General features: G+C 45.6%; 1 non-coding gene across 1 annotated transcript; it reads right to left on the bottom strand.

Annotated features, from left to right (window-relative positions):
• Positions 1-1,202: 1,202 nt before the first annotated feature.
• Positions 1,203-1,275, bottom strand: TRNAG-GCC (transfer RNA glycine (anticodon GCC)). Its single transcript has one exon. It is a non-coding gene; the product is annotated as a tRNA-Gly (tRNA).
• Positions 1,276-20,396: the final 19,121 nt, after the last annotated feature.

The raw sequence follows: 20,396 nt of genomic DNA, 5'->3' as shown, positions 1-20,396 counted from the left end.
TTGCTATTATTTGATTACACGTCTGCCTCCTGTCTGGACCACAAGCTCTTTGAGGATAGGGACTGTTGATCTGGATCACCTAGCACAGATCCCAGCACACGGCAGGTACTCAATAAATGTTGAGTAAATGAATACTCTGCACAACACCCAATTAGGTATCATGAGGGACCCAAAGAAGCATCATGTGGAGTCCCTGTCCTTAAGGTCCTTACAGTTCAGCTGGGTTCACAAGATACACACCAAAGAAAAGGCAAACCGTACCGGTGGTATATGACAACAGGCAGAAGGAGAGGCTCCTGGGGCCTCTGGTGGTCATCCTCATGTGGGACAGAAAAGATCCTGTTTTAGTGGCCTGATGGAGTACTGCTTTGTAGGAAGAAAGGTCAAGATAAAACCTGGCTAACTTTCCAGAAAGAGTGAATTGCTGCACTGCATGCTCGCAGAGATAAAGTCGACTGTGGTGGCTCATGACAAGAAGAGAGAGTGGGGCAAGGAGAAGAAAGCAGGAGAAAGCCCAGGGAAACAAAGCTGGAGAAAGAGGAGGGGTAGAAGTATGAAGAGGAGGACCTAGGACCCATACTTGTCTCACATCCCTCTCCTGCATCCGTCTTCCCTGCATCAGCGTATTTCTAGGCTGCTATTCATTCCGCCTTAAACCTACCGATAATTCCTTCCAGAGTCCCCCATTTCCCTGCTCAGCCTTTATAACGACAAGCTCCAAAAGGGCCGTCTTCGTTGCTGTCTCCGACTCCTCTCTGCCTTTTCTCTTTAAACCCTCCTCATGCAGGTGCGTGCTCCACCTCTGTCTACAGACACTGCTTGCCGAGATCACCAATGACATCTACATTACACACCCAATGGCCGACTCCACGTCTCCGTCATCCTTGCCACTGTTGATCTTGAGTCACTTTATTCCCTGGCTTGCAGGGTACTACACTCTTTTAGTTTTCCTCTTACCTCCCTGGCTGCTCCCTGTTAGTGTCCTTTGCTAATTCTCTTCATTTCTTTCACCTCTAAGTATGGTAGGACCGAGTACTTGGACCTCTTCTCTATACACAATCACATCCCTAGCAATCTCAGCCAGTCCTATGGTTTTATTTTCATTTATTTATTTTTTTAATTGTTTATTTATTTACTTATCTGGCTGTGGCGGGCCTTAGTTGCAGCACATGGGATAATAAGTTGTGGCATGTGGAATCTAGTTCCCCGACCAGGGATTGAACCTGGGCCCCCTGCATTGGCAATGCAGAGTCTTAGCCGCTGGACCACCAGGGAAGTCCCAGTCCTATGGTTTTAAATACCATCTATGCTGCTGATTTCCAAATTTGTATTATCTAGCCTAGGCTTACACCCTGGGCTCTAGACATTTATCCAACTCCTACTCTGTATCTTCACTTGGTTGTCTCTTAGGTGTTTCAAACTAAGTGTGTCCAGAACTGAACTCCTGATCTTCCCCCACCCTCCAACCTGTTCCTCCCATTGTCCTGTATATTCCCTCCCTCTTATCACAAATAGGCAAATTATACACGTATTTATTTCTGTCTCTCCTCCACCACCAACTTGAATGTAAGATCCGTGAGAATCGGGGCTGTGTCCGTTTTCGTTATTACTATAGAACAGTGCCTGACACATAGTAGGCTCTCTGTACACATTTTGTTCATGAACAAATTGAGGCATTAGGGGCTTAAAGCATAGTGGTTAAGAGTGTGGGCTCTGGGGCCATAGTCTGGGTTCAAATCCTGGTTCTGCCCTTTACCTTATGCAAGTGGAACCCCCAGAGCTTCAGAGTCTCTAGAATGAATACCAGGAAACAGCCTGAGAAGAGTTTGCTGCTTTTGATCCTAATTGGACATTCATTTACCAGATAGTCACTAAGGAACTCTGAGATGGCAGCCCTGCGCTAGGTCCTGGGAGTACAGTAATGAGGAAGGCAAGTCCCTGGTCCCAAGAGCTCACAGTAAATGGCAATCAGCTCAGAGTACTGAGAGGGTACAGGGAGCAGCGGCTAACCTAGGCAGGGGAGGGACAGCAGGGAAGGCCTGCTAGGGATAGGGACAGCTGAACTAGGGAGACCTGAAGGAAGTCTGCAGGCTGAGAGGAAGGGAACGTGGTGCCAGGAAGAGGAAAGAGCACAAATAAGTGCCCAGAAGACAGAGTGAGCCTAGCACAGTTGTGAACTGCAAGTGGCCTGCCCTGGCTGGAGCCCTCCGGCTTCAACTGGTGAGACTGCACCCAAGACTGCGGAGTGGGTGGAGGCTGGAGCACCAGGGCCCTTGAAAGCCCTTCAGGGTAGGGCGAGGACTTTAAGGATGATGACTAGAATCACAGGATCGCAGGCTCTTGAGCTGAGGGATTTGATGGGTCACACAGTCACTCCTGAACCCCTTCCCTGCCTTTTTTTTTTTTTTTAGGTAGACAAGTCACCATTTATTTTTCTGAGATGGTTTGCAAACACAGTCTGTTCAAAAAACAAAGGACAGGTGTGCTACAGTTAAAAACCAATCTGAACTTTGCAGGTGGATTTTAAAAGGTGATCATTTAGTGTATAAACTGCTTACTATATTCTACTGAATCTAAGATGCACTTTAAAAATTACCATCTTTGGAATGGGATGTCTTTTAATCGGTTGATATCAGAGTTTAACTGGTACCAGTTTTTCTTTCTTGGTATTACATGAAATAATGGTGCATTCTGCAGTTGACAACATCTTAAATTTGATGATGTATTCTACTAGATTGATGGAATGGCTGATAGGATTTTGTTAAATAGCTATGTCTTCTACTGAATTTTTTTTTACAAATTTTTTTTTTTTAATTCTGTTGAAGAACACATAGGGACTTCCCTGGTGGTCCAGTGGTTAAGACCCCATGCTCCCAATGCAGGGAGCATGGGTTCGATCCCTGGCCTGGGAACTAAGATCCCTCAAGCCACGCGGCACAGACAAAAATAAATAAATAAATAAATACACGTACATTGTCGTGCAGCCATCGCCACCATCCATTCCCATAACTCCTGTAGATCTGAAACTCTATCCCTAGTAAACAATAACTCCCCCTCTCCTCTCCCTCCAACCCCTGGCAACCATCTTTCTACTTTCTGTCTCTATGATTTTGACTACTCAGTACCTCATATAAGCAAAATCATATGGTATTTGTTTTTTGGTGGCTGGATGATTTCACTTAGCATAATGCCCTCAAAGTTCATCCATGTTGTAGCACATGTCGGAGTTTACCTCCTTTTTAAGGCTAATATTCTATCACAACATTTTGTTTATCCATTAGTCCTTAGATGGACATTTGGGTTGTTTCCACCTTTTGGCTATTGTGAATAATGATGTTATGAACACTGGTGTACAAATATCTCTGCATTCTTTTTCCTTATAAAATAGCATTAGATCTCTCTTTTTTAAAAATTTATTTTATTTACTTATTTTTGGCTGCATTGGGTCATTGCTGCTACGCGCTGGCTTTCTCTAGTTGTCGGGAGTGGGGGCTACTCTTCCTTGACGTGCTCTGGCTTCTCACTGCGGTGGCTTCTCTCGTTGCGGAGCACCGGCTCTAGGCGCGCAGGCTTCAGTAGTTGTGGCTCGCAGGCTCTAGAGCACAGGCTCAGTAGTTGTGGCGCATGGGCTTCGTTGCTCCGCAGCATGTGGGATCTTCCCGGACCAGGGCTCGAAGCCGTGTCCCCTGCATCGGGAGGCGGATTCTTAACCACTGTGCCACCAGGGAAGCCCTATCCCTGCATTTTTAAAAACTAAAACAAACCCCAAAAAGTACAAAGAAGAAAATAACACATATTTCCCATCACCTGGAATAAACCATTGTTTACATTTTGACATTTGTTTCCAGTGTCTTCTTTATGAATATGCAGTTCAAAATTCCTTAATATAGGGCTTCCCTGGTGGCGCAGTGGTTGAGAGTCTGCCTGCCAGTGCAGGGGACACAGGTTCGAGCCCTGGTCTGGGAGGATCCCACGTGCCGCGGAGCAACTGGGCCCGTGAGCCACAATTATTGAGCCTGCGCGTCTGGAGCCTGTGCTCCACAACAAGAGAGGCCGCGATAGTGAGAGGCCCGCGCACCGCGATGAGGAGTGGCCCCCACTTGCCACAACTAGAGGAAGCCCTCGCACAGAAACGAGGACCCAACACAGCCATAAATAAATAAATACATAAAAATTAAAATTCCTTAATATAGGAATGCACTGTCATTTTTTTAAAGAAAAAAATTAGAATTTACAAAGAAAGCTGAGGTTCCTGTTCACCTCCACTCACTATCCCAACTCTCTGCCCCTCTCCCTAGAGAAAGTCACTTTTCAGTCCTTTCATTAAAAAAAAAATTTTCTCTTATTACATATGTTTGAAGATACAGAAAACCCACAGTTCTGTTTGATATGTTGCAAAAACCGTATTATGTTGTATACATTATTCTACAACTGTTTTTACTTAATAGATTTTGAACTCTATGCACGTCTCTGCATATATAGATCTAATCTATTCCTTCTAACAGCAATATAGTGACTCATTATGAATACGGGCCTTATTTTATTTATACTTTCCCTATTCATGGCCAGTGAGCTGTTTTCAAGGGTTTGTTATTAGATATGGTCGTGCAATGGACAGCCTTCTTGAATACATGTACAAGTATTTCTCCAGGGTAGAAACCAAGAAGGAGAATTGTCAGGGCACAGGGTATGAATATTTTCGGTTTTACTAGATAAGGACAAATCGAGAGAATCCATTTCCCCACAACCCCACCAATCCTTGACATTGTCTTATATTATTCCTTCCCTACATTTTTTTAAATGAGACGAATTAGGCCTGGGGCTGTACTGCTTTCTCACAGTCACGGAACAGGCTAAGTTCAGGGTCAAGGCTAGACCCCTCCTCAGCTGGTACCCGAGGCACAATTTTGCACCACGCCGTATTGCCCCTGTTAGCTCTCCCTGGAAAATCCAGGAAAGACCCCAGTGTAAGGGGGTGGGCGGGGACGGCATGGCTAAAATTCTCCAGCATGGTGATTATACTGTGAGTAGAAATGATTGCAAATCCTCCCAGAAAATGGCTTCGCCCTGCAGATCTTTTCTCCCACCCGAGGCAGTTTCTACCTGCAGTTTTCAGAGCTGCACACAAGGATGGTGATTGGCTCTTCCTCGGCCGACACAGGGTGGGACCAGAAATGGCGTCTCCAGCAGCCTGTTTTTTCAGGGCAGCAGCTCCTCTGGGAGGAGGGGGCGGCCAAGCCTCGCCGGGCTTGTGGAGCCCACAGTGGCCGCCCTGAATCCGGGCAGAGGCTCGCCAAGCCGGACCGCAGCATCCAGCACCAAGCCCTGGCGACACCTCCCTGCCACTTGCAGCACCTCGGAGAGGGTGGGCTGCCTCTGGCGGGGCCTGCAGCCGGCGGCCGAGGGGCTGGAAGGGGGCGAGAGCCGCAGAGAACGGCACAGAGGAGATTTCACCGGGACCTCCCAGCCGCGCCCACCGAAGCACGGGCAGCGGCCGTCTGCCGTTCGCTTTGAGGGAGCAATGGAAGGCTGGGCCGGCACTTCTCTCTCCCCAGCCTCCGATCAGGGTGTCAGCTCCGCGAAAGGGACCTCCAGGGAGGGCGACGACTAAACTCTGCTTGGGCTCCTCCGAGAGGCATCCGGTGAAGCTGGGTGAGGTCCCGGACCCCAGCCCCTCTTAAGAGCCAGTCCTGGCGTGGGGTGTTTCTCCCCAGGAGCTGGTGTGGCCAGATTTCCTTTTTCCTCCCCAAGGCAGGAAAGATCAGTGGGATAATTTGAGGGAAAGAACAAAGCTGGCACCGCCCAGGCCACTTAAAGAGCCTGGAAGGCTCCCTTCCCCTCACAGTTGGGGTTACTTGGAGGGCTGGAATTTTTTGTTAATTTTCCTTAACAAAAGTTTCTTCTTAGCTACCACCTTTTGAGCCCTTGCTATGTGCCAAGCACTGTACTAGGTGTATTATCTCATTTCCTCCTCATGAAAACTCTAAGACATTACAGGTTCAGAGAGGATGAGTAATTTCACGCACACAGTGGCAAAACTGGGATTAGGAATTTCTCCCAGATCCTGTTTTTTAATTTATTTTATTTAAAAAAGTATTAAAAAGTAACTATTTGCTTACTTTTGGTAATCCTTTTGAAAAAATAACACTGCAAACATCACCATACTATTTTTACTCAGTGGGAGGAGTGAACAGGACACTGTATTGCTGGTGAGAGTGTAAATAGGTAACACTTTTCTGGAAAGCAGTTTGGCCATTTGAATCAAGAGCTTAAAAAACTGTCCACACCCTTTAATGAGGAAATGGTCACCCTCTGCAGAGATAGCAATAACTATCAATATGTAAAATGCATATTCCCTAGGACCCAGCAGTTCTGCTTAAAGGAATCTATTCTACAGATGGATGCACTAACACATGGAGAACATGGTATACACGGAAGGACATTCATTACTGCACTGCTTGAATAGCAACAGATGGGAAACAACCTAAAAATGTACCAATGTACCAATTGATTAACCATTTCCATTTAAGGAAATTCTATGTAGTATTTCTAGAAAATAGGGCAGTTCTCTATTTTACATATGGAACAATCATCAAGAAATATTAAGTGAAAAGAGAAAAAAGTATGTATATGATGTGCTACAAGTTTTATATGGAAAGAGGAATATATATATATACATTTTTTTTTTCCAGAAGAAAGATACACAAACAGGTAATAGTGTTGCCATTAAGAAGGAAAACCACAGCCGAGGGACCAATTAGGAGAAAGACATTTTTTTCATTGTGTAATCTTTAGTACCTTTGGAACTTTTACCATGTGTACGTATTAGCAATTCAAAATTCAACTTAAAAAAATAGATTCACTAAAATTCCTACCTCTAGACCCAGTAATTCTCCTTTCGGGAATGTAGCTTAAGAAAATTATTAGATTTTACACAAATATTTATACAAAAAGATATTCACTGAGGTGTGATCATAGTGAGAAAAATGTAGGCAACTTAAAAGTCCAACAACGGGGGACTTCCCTGGTGGCACAGTGGTTAAGAATCCACCTGCCAATGCAGGGGACACGGGTTCAGTCCCTGTCCGCGAAGATCCCACATGCTGCGGAGCAACTAAGCCCGAGCACCACAACTACTGAGCCTGTGTGCCACAACTACTGAGCCTGCGTGCCTAGAGCCTGTGCTCCTCAACAAGAGAAGCCACCACAATGAGAAGCCCACGCGCTGCAACGAGTAGTCCCCCCTCACCGCAACTAGAGAAAGCCCGTGAGTAGCAACCAAGACCCAACGCAGCCAAAAATAAATAGATTTATTTTTTTTAAAAAGTCCAACAACAGAGAAAAGAAAATTATGGTATGTACATATAATACTGTCATAAAATCACAGAAAGGGTGTTTACAAAAATATTTTAGTGACGTAGGAGAATGCTTATAGCATTACGTTTTAAAAAAAACCAGGTGGAAAATTATCTATGCAATATGCTCTGATCACTGTAACAATAGCAGGCATAGACAATAATTGCCGAAAAGTAGACAGCCATAACTGCTGGGTGGAGGGACTGTGAGTGACTTTGTTCCCCCCTATATAGCTTTGTATACTTACCCACTTTTTTGCAATGGGCATCTATGTCTTAGATAATCTTTAAAAAACAAAATTTAAGAATAAATCCCCACCGTATTTAGAAAAATGAAAGATATACAGACATAGTAACCCAACAATTCTACTTCTAGAAATAAACCCTGCATAAATAGATGCACAGGCTTGCAAAGTGTTATTATTAATAACAAAAGATCATAAACAATGCAAGCATCTATCGAAGGAGACCACTTCAATAAGTACAGAACATCCATAATGCAGAATATGAAGCAGCAGTTATGGAGAATGGGGTAGGTAAACCAACATCAAAAAAAATCTGCAGAGTAACATATTATTGTGGCAGGGAAAGCAACTTGGAGAACAATATGGATGTTATGACTGCATTTATGCTGAAGAAAGGAAAGCTGAAACTCTGTGTTTGGACATAAATATATGAAGGACATTAAATTGTTAACAGTAACTGCCTCTGGCGAAGGGAATACACTAAAAGAACACTTTTCCTTTTGACTCTACATTTATCTGTGGTGTTTGCATCTTTTATAAAATGTGTTCTCATAGCATTCGTGTGATTTAAAAAATAATAATAACAGGGGCAAAAGTATAAGCATAGAGAAAGATCTGAAAAGATACACAACAAAATTATCAGTAGTTTCCAGCAGGGATGAGGGATTGGGACTTAAGGTGATGGGCCATTTTCTCAGTGTACTTTATATACCTTGGCATTGACATTTTCTTTAATTATGCCCACCCATGAACTACCTCCATAATTAAAACGGCAATATCAAAAGCCCTCCTGGTAGGCAGTAGCCTCTGCATTTCCCCAGCTCTCTGCTGTCCCTCCTCACTAGGGCTCTATTCTCAGGTGACCACCCTGCTCACGTGCAATGCCCAGGAGTGCAAAGCCCCAGATGACACCAGGACACCAGCCTCGTTTCTCCTCTGAGGAAACCGAGACGCTGAGACACGACCTCCTAGCCGCTCTGCAGGGAAAGTGGACTTGGGCGATCTGGATCCCAGGCCCCCTCTCTCCTACCTTCAATTTCCAGAAATAACCCATAGGAGGGGAGAGCCAGGACTCTTTCCTCCTGGTTAGGGAGGACAGGGCTTGAAGCCACAAATTAATGATATCAGTGTAGTGTCAAATGAGGGAACAATAAACCCCATCATTTACCGAGTTCCCTCTGGGCTCAGCTTCAAGCTCCTTTCCCAGACAATGGCTGGTCACAGCCCCTGCCAGGTTTTCCAGAGAGACAGCAACAGAGCACGGGGCCAAACTGGCCTCTGGTGGCGAACACTCTGGGATTCACCTCCAATGACTTATCCCCTCCAAAGAGGGAGCTTGGGGACCCTCCCGGGGCCCAGGAGCTCAGCGCTGGAAGGTCTGTTTGCTCCAAAAGCTGAGCAGGAGGCAACTGTGGGGCAGCGGGAGGGCACTGGCCTGGAAGCAGAAAACTGGGGCTTCGGGAGCCAGCGCTGCCATGTCTCCTTTTGTGACCCTGGCAACTCACCAGATCCTGCGAGTCTGGATGTTGGGGGGCAGACAGGAACCTCTGTATCTGGGGGAGAGAGGGCGGTGCCGAGCCCCTCCCCCACCATGGCTGTCTCAATCCTAGATGTTGGTGAAGCTGCTGGTCCCTCTTCCCGCGCAGCTGCTGCCTGTCTGTCTCCATGGCAACCAGGCCAAAAGACTAATTTGCCAGGGTCCAGGCTCCGGAGCTTACCTTGGAGCTGGGTTTTAGTTTGCCTTTCTGGAAACCAGTCAATTGCCACTCCCTGCCTCTGACAGCATCCTCTAGCCATTGCATGGGCGGCACCTTGGGCCAGCTAGATAAAAACACACTACTTATCCTTTATAAATCTTATCCCCTTGGAGAGAGGAAAGACAGCCTTTACGCCCAGTGGCCTTGTAATCACTGGTGATTTGTGTTTCAGAGACCCCGTCCCTCTCCCTAGTTGCTCTGGGCTGCTAGTAGGGATTTGCAAAAAGAGATGGCTTAAGGGACAGGTCACTTGCACCCAGGTCCCCAGTCTTACCCCTTTCCATTCCCTCAGGCTCCTCACTGCTCTTTGCTGGCCTATGGCTGGGTCCAGGAGGCCTACTGTCGCCTGTCTGGTTCTCAGAAGCCTGAAACATAAAAAATCTTGATGATCACCTTTCTCAGAACATCACGGAGGGTCAGGCAGGTGTTCAGAGGTTTACAGACCTCTCCCTTGGGCATAGTAAAATTTGCCTAACCTCCTAATTTGCCTGGCTTCCTCCAGGGCCATTTTTAATTGGACAGCTATCTTTTTCTATCTGTGCTCCGACACCCTGGCTATAAGCTTCCTAGAGGACAGGGATTATATGGCTGCCTCTTCCCAGGATCCAGCCCACTGCCTCGTACACAGCAGGTGGGTTCCTGAACACCTCAATAGCACAGAAGTACCTTTATGCACCAACCAAAAAATCTGACTTGAGTCAAGGGACTTGTTCTAGGCCTAGCCCTGCAGTTAACTTGCTGTGCGGCTTTGAGCAAGTCTGTTGCCTTTTCTGGGCCTCACTCTCCCCATCGGTGAAGTAAGTTGGACTTGTGATCACTAAAGTCTCCACTCTCTCTGTCTCAGGGAGAAATCCACAAAGCTCTCGTAGGAGAAATTGGATCAAAATCAAGATAAATTAAGGAAGAGAAAAAGTCATGAAATGGCAGCTACAGACTGTAATGTCACAACTGAAAAGGGCTCGGAGAATAGACAATGCAGTCTATGCAGATTAAATACCATCCAGGAGGTGAGCTCTGGAAAGCTGAGTACCTGCCCCACGCATAGTACCCCTGAGGAAGGTGTCCTGAGGAGTTCTCTCTGCATAAGGTTGTAGTGGATTATGATTAAAACCAATTCTGCTTGAACCAAGGATGGGATGACCTGATGTATGCTGGGCCCGAGTATGGAAACCAACTCGTACCACGGTGGCTGGGCTCAAAACTCTGCCTGATGGGGCGTTACATCGGTCAGAAGCAAACCAATACAACTGGACCCTCTGTCTCTCAGGAACCACCAACCACCAACACGAGGTGCTCATGGAGAGGGTGGGACCCTGGAGCTCAGGTTGTAATCTGAATAGCTCAGCACTGACTTGGAAGGTTAGGGATCCAGAGCATGTCCAGCTAGTAGCTGAGATTGTTTCCTAAAAATCTCCCCTCTCCCCGTGGAATCTCATGACGAAGTTCCGTCGCTGAATTTTATTTACGTGGGCTTCTTCCTGCAGCCAATACACACAGACATACACACCTAAGAGAACCCCAGGGTGATCGCTAGGCTCCATCCCAACAATGAGAAACAGCCACTACACTTCCCTCCGATACCCTGTGCTCCAGCTACACTAAACTATACTCCCCCATGCCATGTGCACATGGTTTCCTCTGCCCTTCCCCCTCCATCCCCACCCCTAGAACCCTCCTTCTCATTCTCCTTATGTGGAACCTTCTCTGGCTCTAATTGTTGCTCACGGTACCACTCTCTAAACTTCATAGCACCTCTGGACACCTCAGTAAAAGGTCTCCCCAATTGTGGACATCTTTTTAAAAGCCCTCACGTCTATGTGCCAATTATTTGTTTAGATCTGTGTCTCCTCCCTTTGAATTCCTCATAGCCTGGGGATTTTCTTGGGTCCCCAGTACTTAACACAGTGTCTAGCACAGGGGAAGTATTCAATAAACACTTTTCCAGCATTGAGTGAATGAATGAAAGAAACAATCTGAGGGCCGCCAGCCCTCATTTTTGTGTGAAGATGTTCAGAATCATGCCTTGCATCTGTTAGCATGTTTTTAAGACTCTCAAAGCATTTCTGACATTGTTTGTTACTTTGTTTCTCATCATACCCAAGAGGTAGGCAGGGAGAGGAATATGAGTCCCTTTGGTAGACAAGGACTCCAAGATGCTGAGAGGTACAGTGACCTGCGCAAGGTCACAGGAGAGATGGCACAGAGTCATAGGAGAGTTCTGACCTCCTGACTCTGGAGCTGGGGCTCATTCCACTGCCACCACTGGCTTCCTCATGTCCCACATGAAAAGGGATGTCAGGAAAAGGAAGACAGCTTGAGGCTAAGGATCCTTTGGTCCTTTGCGGGGAACCTTTCCTTCTTAGCAAAAGCCCAAATGCACAGCCCAAGGAAGAATTCATCTGAAACTGTGGAAGCACTGGGCCCAGAGCCAGCAGAGCTGGGCTCCAGTCTTGGGGTTTCCACTTTCTAGCTATTGGATCTTGGGTATGTCATTTACTTTCTCTGAGCCTCAGTTCCTAAGAAGTGGCACGTGTCTTCTTCACAGGGCGATTATAGAATCTGTGGCCATCCAGGGCGTAAGAGAATTTATTCTCTGTTTCATACGCATATGAGGGGAAAAACAAAAGTGACATGGCAAATACAAGGCAAGGTGGACAAGGCCTCAAGTTCAGACCTGTGCCAGGACATGGCCTCGGAGCTCTATGTTTAAGCAGAAGTCACTGGCACAAGCTGCCCTCTGTCATATCATTCCTGCCTTTCCTGTCACTGCCCTATAGCCAGCTGGGGAAAGGGCAGGGTAAAGGGTTTCACTTCAATCTAAACCTGCAAAAAGGCATTTTCTTAAATTCCTTGACCTCATAAAAATGATCTACTTACTGGTAGGTAATAGGTTCACCAGATTCCGGGCAGCAGCCTCTTCCCAGATTACCCTTTGGCCATCTTGCTACTTATTTTCCCCTCTAAGATGTGGGTGGGAGGTCTGTAACATACCAGTCCCGACCCTGCTGGTCTTCATTGGGGTAGGGGTTGGTAGGCACAGGGCCTTAGGGACAATTACTTTTATTAAGGCACCAGAAAAGCCACACTCACCTCTTCAGTTATTCAAATATTATAAGGCCTCGCAGAGCATAAAATGAAATGGCTGACTACCGCGACATTTTATACCCTCTCCCTGGAAATAGGCAGTTGCTATCTGCTATTTTTCTTTTTTTATGTTCCCATTATTAAGGTCATGAGTTCAGTCTTTGTTCCCACACAATTAACTTCACCTAGAGACAGGGAGATCTATTCCAAAGCTATAGACAGTGCCGTTCCTATTGTACTGTTTGGTAAATATTTACTTGCCTGTCCTATCCACAAAATAAACTCCTCAGAGGTGAGAAATCTGCTTTATTCAAGTATTTCCAGTAACTGGCACAGTGCCTAGCACATGGTAGACGTTTAATAATTATAGCTACCGTTTATTGTATACTGTGCTAGGCACTTTCTTATGTATCATCTCATGTATTCCTTACAACGACTCTACAAGGTAGAAATATTATCATTCCCATTTTACAGATGTGGAAACTGAGGCTCAGAAAGGCAAAGTAACTTGTCTAGGACAACACAGCTAGGAAATAGCAGAATCAGGATTGCATAGAGGATGACTAGCTTCAGAGTCTGTTTTCTTGCCATTTTTGTAGTTGGCTCAATGCCATCCACCTCCACTGCTGGAACCCTTTCCTTCATAGTGCCACTTCTCCAGCTGAGAGGCAGAGGCTGCCTCTGATCCTCTCTCCTGTATTCCTGACTCTCTCTGGGGCCCTTACCCTTGGCTTTCCCAGTTACCTTCAGTTCTCTCAAAGCAGAATGGGCCACTTACCCTTTTTCCTTTCCTTATACCTGATGTCTGCAATGGTGGGGCAAGGATTTCTTAATACAAGTGCATGGAGCCTGACTGAAAAGGAAAAATTCACAGTGATTAAAATGATGAGGCAGTCAAGGGACACTTCAGGATCCTGTCGGTCCTCCGGGAAGCCTCACATCCTCATCTGGACCAAGTCACTGACTCCCTCCCCGGTGGGGCTGATGTGATTGTCTGTTCAAATGATGACAATAATGCTGACCCTTTTCATGGGAAGGAGGAGGAGAGGAAGTACGTGGGAGGAGTTAAAGCTCAGAAGAGAGAAGATCAGAGATGAAAAAACATGAGTTTCAGGCTGAATTTAGAGTATGACATAATTCTTTTTAGAAGTCGTGTCTCTTTTAATTCATGTTTATGAAACTGCTTTTTGGAGTTCCTTGAATTCCTCATTTTGCTAATTTTCTATCTCCTATAACAAGAGTCAAAAAAAGGGGCGGCTTGAGTCCAGCGGGTGCTTAGATTCAAGCCTTTGCAGGAGAAACTAGAGACTCAAAGACTCACAAAGCCCTCTTACCCTCACCAAGGAATGAAAGATGGTGACAGAAGGAGGAACTGGTGACAGCTTGGAAGGTGGCTTTGGCTAGCTGCAGGTATAGGAGGATTTTCGGTGGGAGACAAACAGGTCTTAGGAGGGGGTCTCACTCTGAGCTAGGGAGGGGTCCTTCAACACCCGTGTATTCCCTCAGGCCCACGTGTGGGCCGCTAAAGCAGACACTGTCGTCTCAGGGCTTGTGGGCTCAGCACAGATGAAAATGGTATTTAACAGAAGAGGGAAAAATGTATTCAACACCCAACCTAGTTATGATTTAGATGCAGCCCGTGGGCAGAATAGCAATGCGCTCTTATTTTAAGCAAGTGGTAGAGAGATGAAAGGAGATCAAGTGTGTTGAATCAGCCCAGGTTTTTGCAATCAGTGAACTAGATTGGAGACCACACCCTTCTCAGAGAGAGAGAGAAGAGAGAAATATGAGGAGTCTTTCTTACAAATGAAGAGCTTCTCTTTTCAGAGAGGAGTGTTCATATTGCTGCAGAGTGACTTTCATCTAAATCATCCCTGGAGAAAATTTATACCCCATCTTGGTACAGAACTCAGGAAGGGACGGAGACTCCAGCCCCACTCCTTGGTCCTTCAGACCCAAGTGAGACCCTCCAAAAGTAAGAGAACCCTGGACTGAACGGACTCTCATTGTCATCTAGCAAATGCTATGACAGTGGTTCCCATGTATAGTTCTGGTGCCAGATCCTTTATATATATTATTTCATTCCAACATCGTGATAAAATGGGTACTTTTACTTGCATTGCTGTAAATGGACAAACTAAAGCTCAGGGTAAGTGTATAGCCCAAGGTCACACAATAAAAAGGACAGAGCCAAGATCTGAACTTAGGCCTGTCTGACCCCCTAAACCCACATTTTCTCTGCTACACCACAGAGATCTTTGCTCAATTGCCACTTCTCGGTGAGGCCTTCTCTGACCACCCAGAGTAAACCACACACTGCCTCCTTCCTGGGGCTCTCTATGCCCTGTCCCTATTTTCTTTCTTTCCTTCAAGGTTTTTTTTGATGTGGACCTTTTTTTTTTTAAGTCTTTATTGAACCTGTTACAATATTGCTTCTGCTTTATGTTTTTTTGGGTTTTTTGGCCACAAGGCATGTGGGATTTTAGCTCCCCGAGCAGGATTGAACCCGCACGCCCTGCATTGGGAGGCAAAGTCTTAACCACTGGAGCACCAGGGAAGTCCCCCTATTTTCTTTCTCTTCTCAGCACTTAAAAGCATCTGGCCTACTGTATCTTTACTTGTTTATTTGATTACTGTCTGTTTCCTTCCCATACAACCTCCACTCTAGGAAGGCAAAGATCTTTATCCATATCCCTAGCACCTTGGAACAGTGTCTGGAAAATGAGTGAATCATTCAGTGAATAAGTGAATGTTGAATAACCTCTTGCCTGACTTTCTATTGGAAAGTGGGCAGAAATGCATTCCACTTTTGATAAAAAGCAACCCAATGGTCCTTTAGAAAACCTGAAGGTTCTAGACTCCGACAGAATAAACAGACAGCGGGCCTGCTTTTTGGAAGAAAAGGATTTATAGGAGAAATTGGCATCCAAGCTGTCAAAGTGGGTGAGATGCAGATACGAGGTGCTGGTTCACAAGTTAATTTGAGTGCACACAGGGATCTGTGTATAAGAAAATAAAACAGGTAACTAGAGATGCTGGGCGGACAACAGAGCTCAGTCTCTAGGAAGAACCAACAAAGCCATTCCACAGCTTTGGTATGGATCATGTGTATGCTTGTTGCCAATAACTTTTTTTTCATTTAGGAAGATAAGGGCGGGGGTGGGGTGTGCAGATAAGACTTCCCTGCAGCACAGACACTGACTGTACCAGAGAAGAGATTTATGAAGTCACTTTTATTTATTTATTTTTTTGGCCATGCCACCAGGCTTGCGGGACCTTAGTTCCCCAACCAGGAATCCAACCCAGGCCCCAGCAGTGAAAGCGCCGAGTCCTAACCACCAGACTGTCAGGGAATTCCCACGAAGTCACTTTAAAGCAGTAGTTCTTTAACTTGCTCCAACTGATAACTTGGGGAAGTTTCTTAACCTCAGGGGGGATTAAATGAGATAATGTATGTAAAACCCTCACTACCAGGCCTGGAACCTGGGGACCACATGACATTCGCTATTAAATTAATATCCTTTTCTGAAAATCCGATAAACACAACAAACTCTCTCTCCAGAAAAATGCACATTTGACCATACACTCAACATTTTGCATACAATTTCAGAGGGGATTGGAGCCTTCCAGAGGGCCACTGAGCCAGGGGTCAAGGACAAGTGCCTTAAAGAAACAGACGGTTTCCCAGGCCAACAAGATTTGACTATAACTCGCTAGAATATATTCACACAACTAAAGAGACAATGTAGTGTATAGAACAGGGCTTAGTAAACCTTGGGAGCACAGAAGTGGAGAGTTATAGAGGCAAACATAGGATGTCCCCACTCGAGCACTACATACTAAGTGAAGGGTGCCCTGGCCCAGGAACCCATTTGTGTGTCCCTGGTGGCAGTGGTTTAGCCCTACTATGTAGCAGGGCTGTAGCAGGCCTTGGCCTGATATCTTGAACATTTTGATCATGTCACCTAATTCCCCTGGCTCTGACTGCACCCATATCACCAATCAATCTTCTGATTATAACATGGCTCTGCCAGAGGAGGGTCTACGGGGAGAGAAAGGAGAGTCTAGTCCCCTCCACTTACATTTCTCCTTGTAAATTAGTACACTGGCATTCAGGGTTTGTAGAACAGTCTGTGAGTATGGCTAATCCCTCCCCCCTCTGCTGACATACAGATCAGTTTTCCATGCCCATGCAGCTTCTTGGGTGATAGCCAATAAACCTCAATGTGCTGTGATTGAGAGCTCTTATTTCTACTCAATTTTCTTTTGAGTAATTTCTCTCTTAGGAATCTACCCTAAGGAAATAATTAGGAGTTGAGATGTACACATGTACATACAAAAGATGTCGACCATAGTGGATTTTCAAAAACTTTTTATTTTGAGTTAATTTTTAGGTTAACATTCAGTTTTACAGAATAATATTGAGAGATTCCATATACCCTTCCCCAGTTTAACCCAGTGGTAACTGTCTTAGTCTGTTTGGGCTGCTAGAACAAGAATACCACAGACTTGGTGGTTTAAAAAACAAACCCTTATTTCTCAGAGTTCTGGAGACTGGGAAGTCTAAGACCAAGGCACCAGCAGATTACATGTCTAATGAGAGCCCCTTTCCTGGTTCATAGATGGCTGTCTTCTCACTGTGTCCTCACATAGTAGAAGGGGAGGAGGAACTCTCTGGTGTCCTTTTTATAAGGGCACTAATCCCATTCATGAGGACTCTTCCCTCCTGAATATCCTCCTAATCATCTCCAAAAGGCCCCACCTCCAAACACCATCACAACGGGGATTAGGTTCAACATATGAATTCTGAGGAGACAAAAACATTCAGTCTATGGCAATAATATCTTGTATAATCATAATCAAGGAATTACCATTCAAACAATCGACAGATTTAACTATTTTGTGTGCACTCATTTGTGTTTATTTAGTTCTATGCAATTTTATCACATGTAGATTTGTGGGATCACCACCATAGTCAAGACAGAATAGTTCCATCACAAGAAACGACGTTAATTTTTACAGTAAAAAAGTAAAAACAACTTCAGCATCCAGCATTAGGAGATTGCTTACATAAATTATAGTACAGTTACGGAGTAAAATATTATTCACTCATTTAAAATGGTGAATACATAAATATTATAAAATGTAAAGATTGTTTAGTACGGGAAAATGTTTATAAGACACAAAGTTTTATGTATAATATATATATTTTAAAGTAAGTGTTGGGACTTCCCTGGTGGTCTATTGCAGGGGTCCCCAACCCCCAGGCCTCGGACTGGTACAGGTCCGAGGCCTGTTAGGAACCGGGCCGCACAGCAGGAGGTGAGTGGCGGTCAAGCTAGCGAAGCTTCATCTGCCGCTCCCCATCACTCCCCATCGCTCCCCATTGCTCCCCGTCGCTCCCCATCACTCCCCGTCACTCCCTATTGCTCGCATTACCGCCTGAACCACCCCACCCCACCACGCATCCATGGAAAAATTGTCTTCCACAGAACTGGTCCCTGGTGCCAAAAAGGTTGGGGACTGCTGGTCTAGTGAGTAAGAGTCTGCACTCCCAATACAGGGGGCCCAGTTTCGATCCCTAGTCAGGGAACTAGATCCCACATGCATGCCGCAATTAAGAAGTCCACATGCCACAGCTAAGAAGTCCACATGCCACAACTAAAAGATCTTGCGTGCCTCAACTAAAGATACAGCATGCCACAACTAAGACCCAGCGCAGCCAAAATAAATACATAAAATAAATTAAATAAATATTTTTTAAATATAAATTTATTTTATATATTTATTTTTGGTTGTGTTGGGTATTCATTGCTGCATGCGGGCGTTCTCTAGTTGCAGCGAGTGGGGGCTACTCTTCGTTGCGGTGCATGTGCTTCTCATTGCAGTGGCTTCTCGTTGCAGAGCACAGGCTCTAGGTGCACGAGCTTCAGTAGTTGTGGCACGCGGGCTCAGTAGTTGTGGCGCACAGGCTTAGTTGCTCCGCAGCATGTGAGATCTTCCCAGACCAGGGCTCAAACCCATGTCCCCTGCATCAGCAGGCGGACTCTTAACCACTGCGCCACCAAGGAAGCCAATAAATAGTTTTAAAAAATAAAAAATAGGGTTTTCCTGGTGGCGCAGTGGTTGAGAGTCCACCTGCCGATGCAGGGGACACGGGTTCGTGCCCCAGTCCGGGAAGATCCCACATGCCGCGGAGTGGCTGGGCCCGTGAGCCATGGCCGCTGAGCCTGTGCATACGGAGCCTGTGCTCCACAATGGGAGAGGCCACAACAGTGAGAGGCCCACATACCACAAAAAATAAATAAATAAATAAATAAATAAATAAAATAAAAAATAATGTAATTGTTGAGGAATACTTGAAGGAAATATGCTAGAAGTCTCTAACACTATCTTTTGATGGTAGAGTATGTTGTGCTTTTCCTCTGTTTTATTTTTGTGTATTTTTCAAAATTTTCTATAATAAGCATCTATTATGGACTGAGTGTTTGTATCTTCCCCCCGAATGTTGAAGCCCTAACTCCCAATGTGATAGTATTTGGAAGTGGTGCCTTTGGGAGGGTTATCAGGTATAGACAGGATCATGAGTGTGGAGTCCTCACGGTAGAATTAATGATTTTATAGGAAGAGAGAGAGAGAGATTGCTCTCTCTCTCTCTGCCATGTGAGGACACAGAGAGAAGGCAGCTGTCTGCAAGCCAGGAAGGGCCTCACCCAGAAGCAAATCAGCTGGCACCTTCATCTTGGACTTCCAGCGTCCGCAACTGTGAGAAATAAATGTCTGTTATTTAAGCCTCTCACCCTACAGTACTTTGTTATGGCAGCCTGAACTGACTAAGACAGCATCTTTTAATCAAGAATGGGGTTGCTGGGCAGGGGGAGGTGTGGGAAAATACATGGGTGGGGGGGAAAGGGGAAATCAAAACAAAAAACATAACTAAATAAAAATAGCTATTCAAGGCTAAAACCCTAAAGTGAAGAGGGACTGCTCTCTGGGCAGGCAATTGTTCTGTTTACACCTGGGCTCCAGCCCCGGGATCCAGGGGCTGTGGCCTCTTTTCCCAGCCACCCAAAGAAGTTTAGAGGAAGTCTTACAGGCTCTGCAGCTCCCAAGCTTAAACTGGGTGCAGCAGGAAAGTGAGGGCATCCTCTGGGCCTCAGCTTTATTTATCAAAAACAAGGAGGCTAGAGAGACTGAGTGGCAAGGGCTGGGGCTGGGGGCTGGGAGTGGAAGCAGCCAGGTAGCTCACCCTTGCCTGTTCCACACTCACCTTCCAGATCTGCAACCCAGGAGGGAGAGGAAGGGGGTGTGGGGAGTGAGACAAAGGATGGGTGGAGCGTCTGCTCAGGCCAACTGCTCAGGCAGTGACCTGTGGGAGACAAATGAGGGCAGAGTCTGGGCCTGGAATCTGTCCTGCCCCGGCGTAAGCCTAATCTGCCAGGAGACCGTGCCCTATCTGATAAGAGTACTGGCCTGAGAGTCAGCCATCTGAGTTTCAGTCTAACTGTGCTTCAAAGCAGGGCAGTGTGGCTAAGCCAATTGATATGGCGGACATTTTGACATGGGAGACATTTTGATAGAATTGAGTCAAAATATAAAATTACCATTTAAATACTATCAAGTCGCTTATAAAAGACATATCCAACCCTTACTTTCCATCTGATGCTCACCCTACCCCTGACTTTCATTCCATCATTAACCTTGACTCCATTCCTGACTTCTACCATGTCTCTGAGCCCCTCTCCGTCCTTGATTTCCAAGGGTGAGAGCTGGCATTGCCTGGGGCTCAGAGTGCAATTGAGGATGTCTGCTTAACATGTGTCACTTGACAGTAAAAAATATATACAAATTTAATGATTTGGTTTTTAGGGTAAATTTCCTCAGATGAATAGTGCTACTTCCATGCATCCATGGTTGAATGGCTGCTTTAAAATCTGCTTAAAGGTATTGGAAGT

This window comes from Orcinus orca, chromosome 1 (genome assembly GCF_937001465.1).
Source record: "Orcinus orca chromosome 1, mOrcOrc1.1, whole genome shotgun sequence".
Lineage (NCBI taxonomy): Eukaryota > Metazoa > Chordata > Mammalia > Artiodactyla > Delphinidae > Orcinus > Orcinus orca.
Note: the sequence above shows the minus strand (reverse complement) of the source record. Positions and strands in the feature narration are given on the sequence as shown.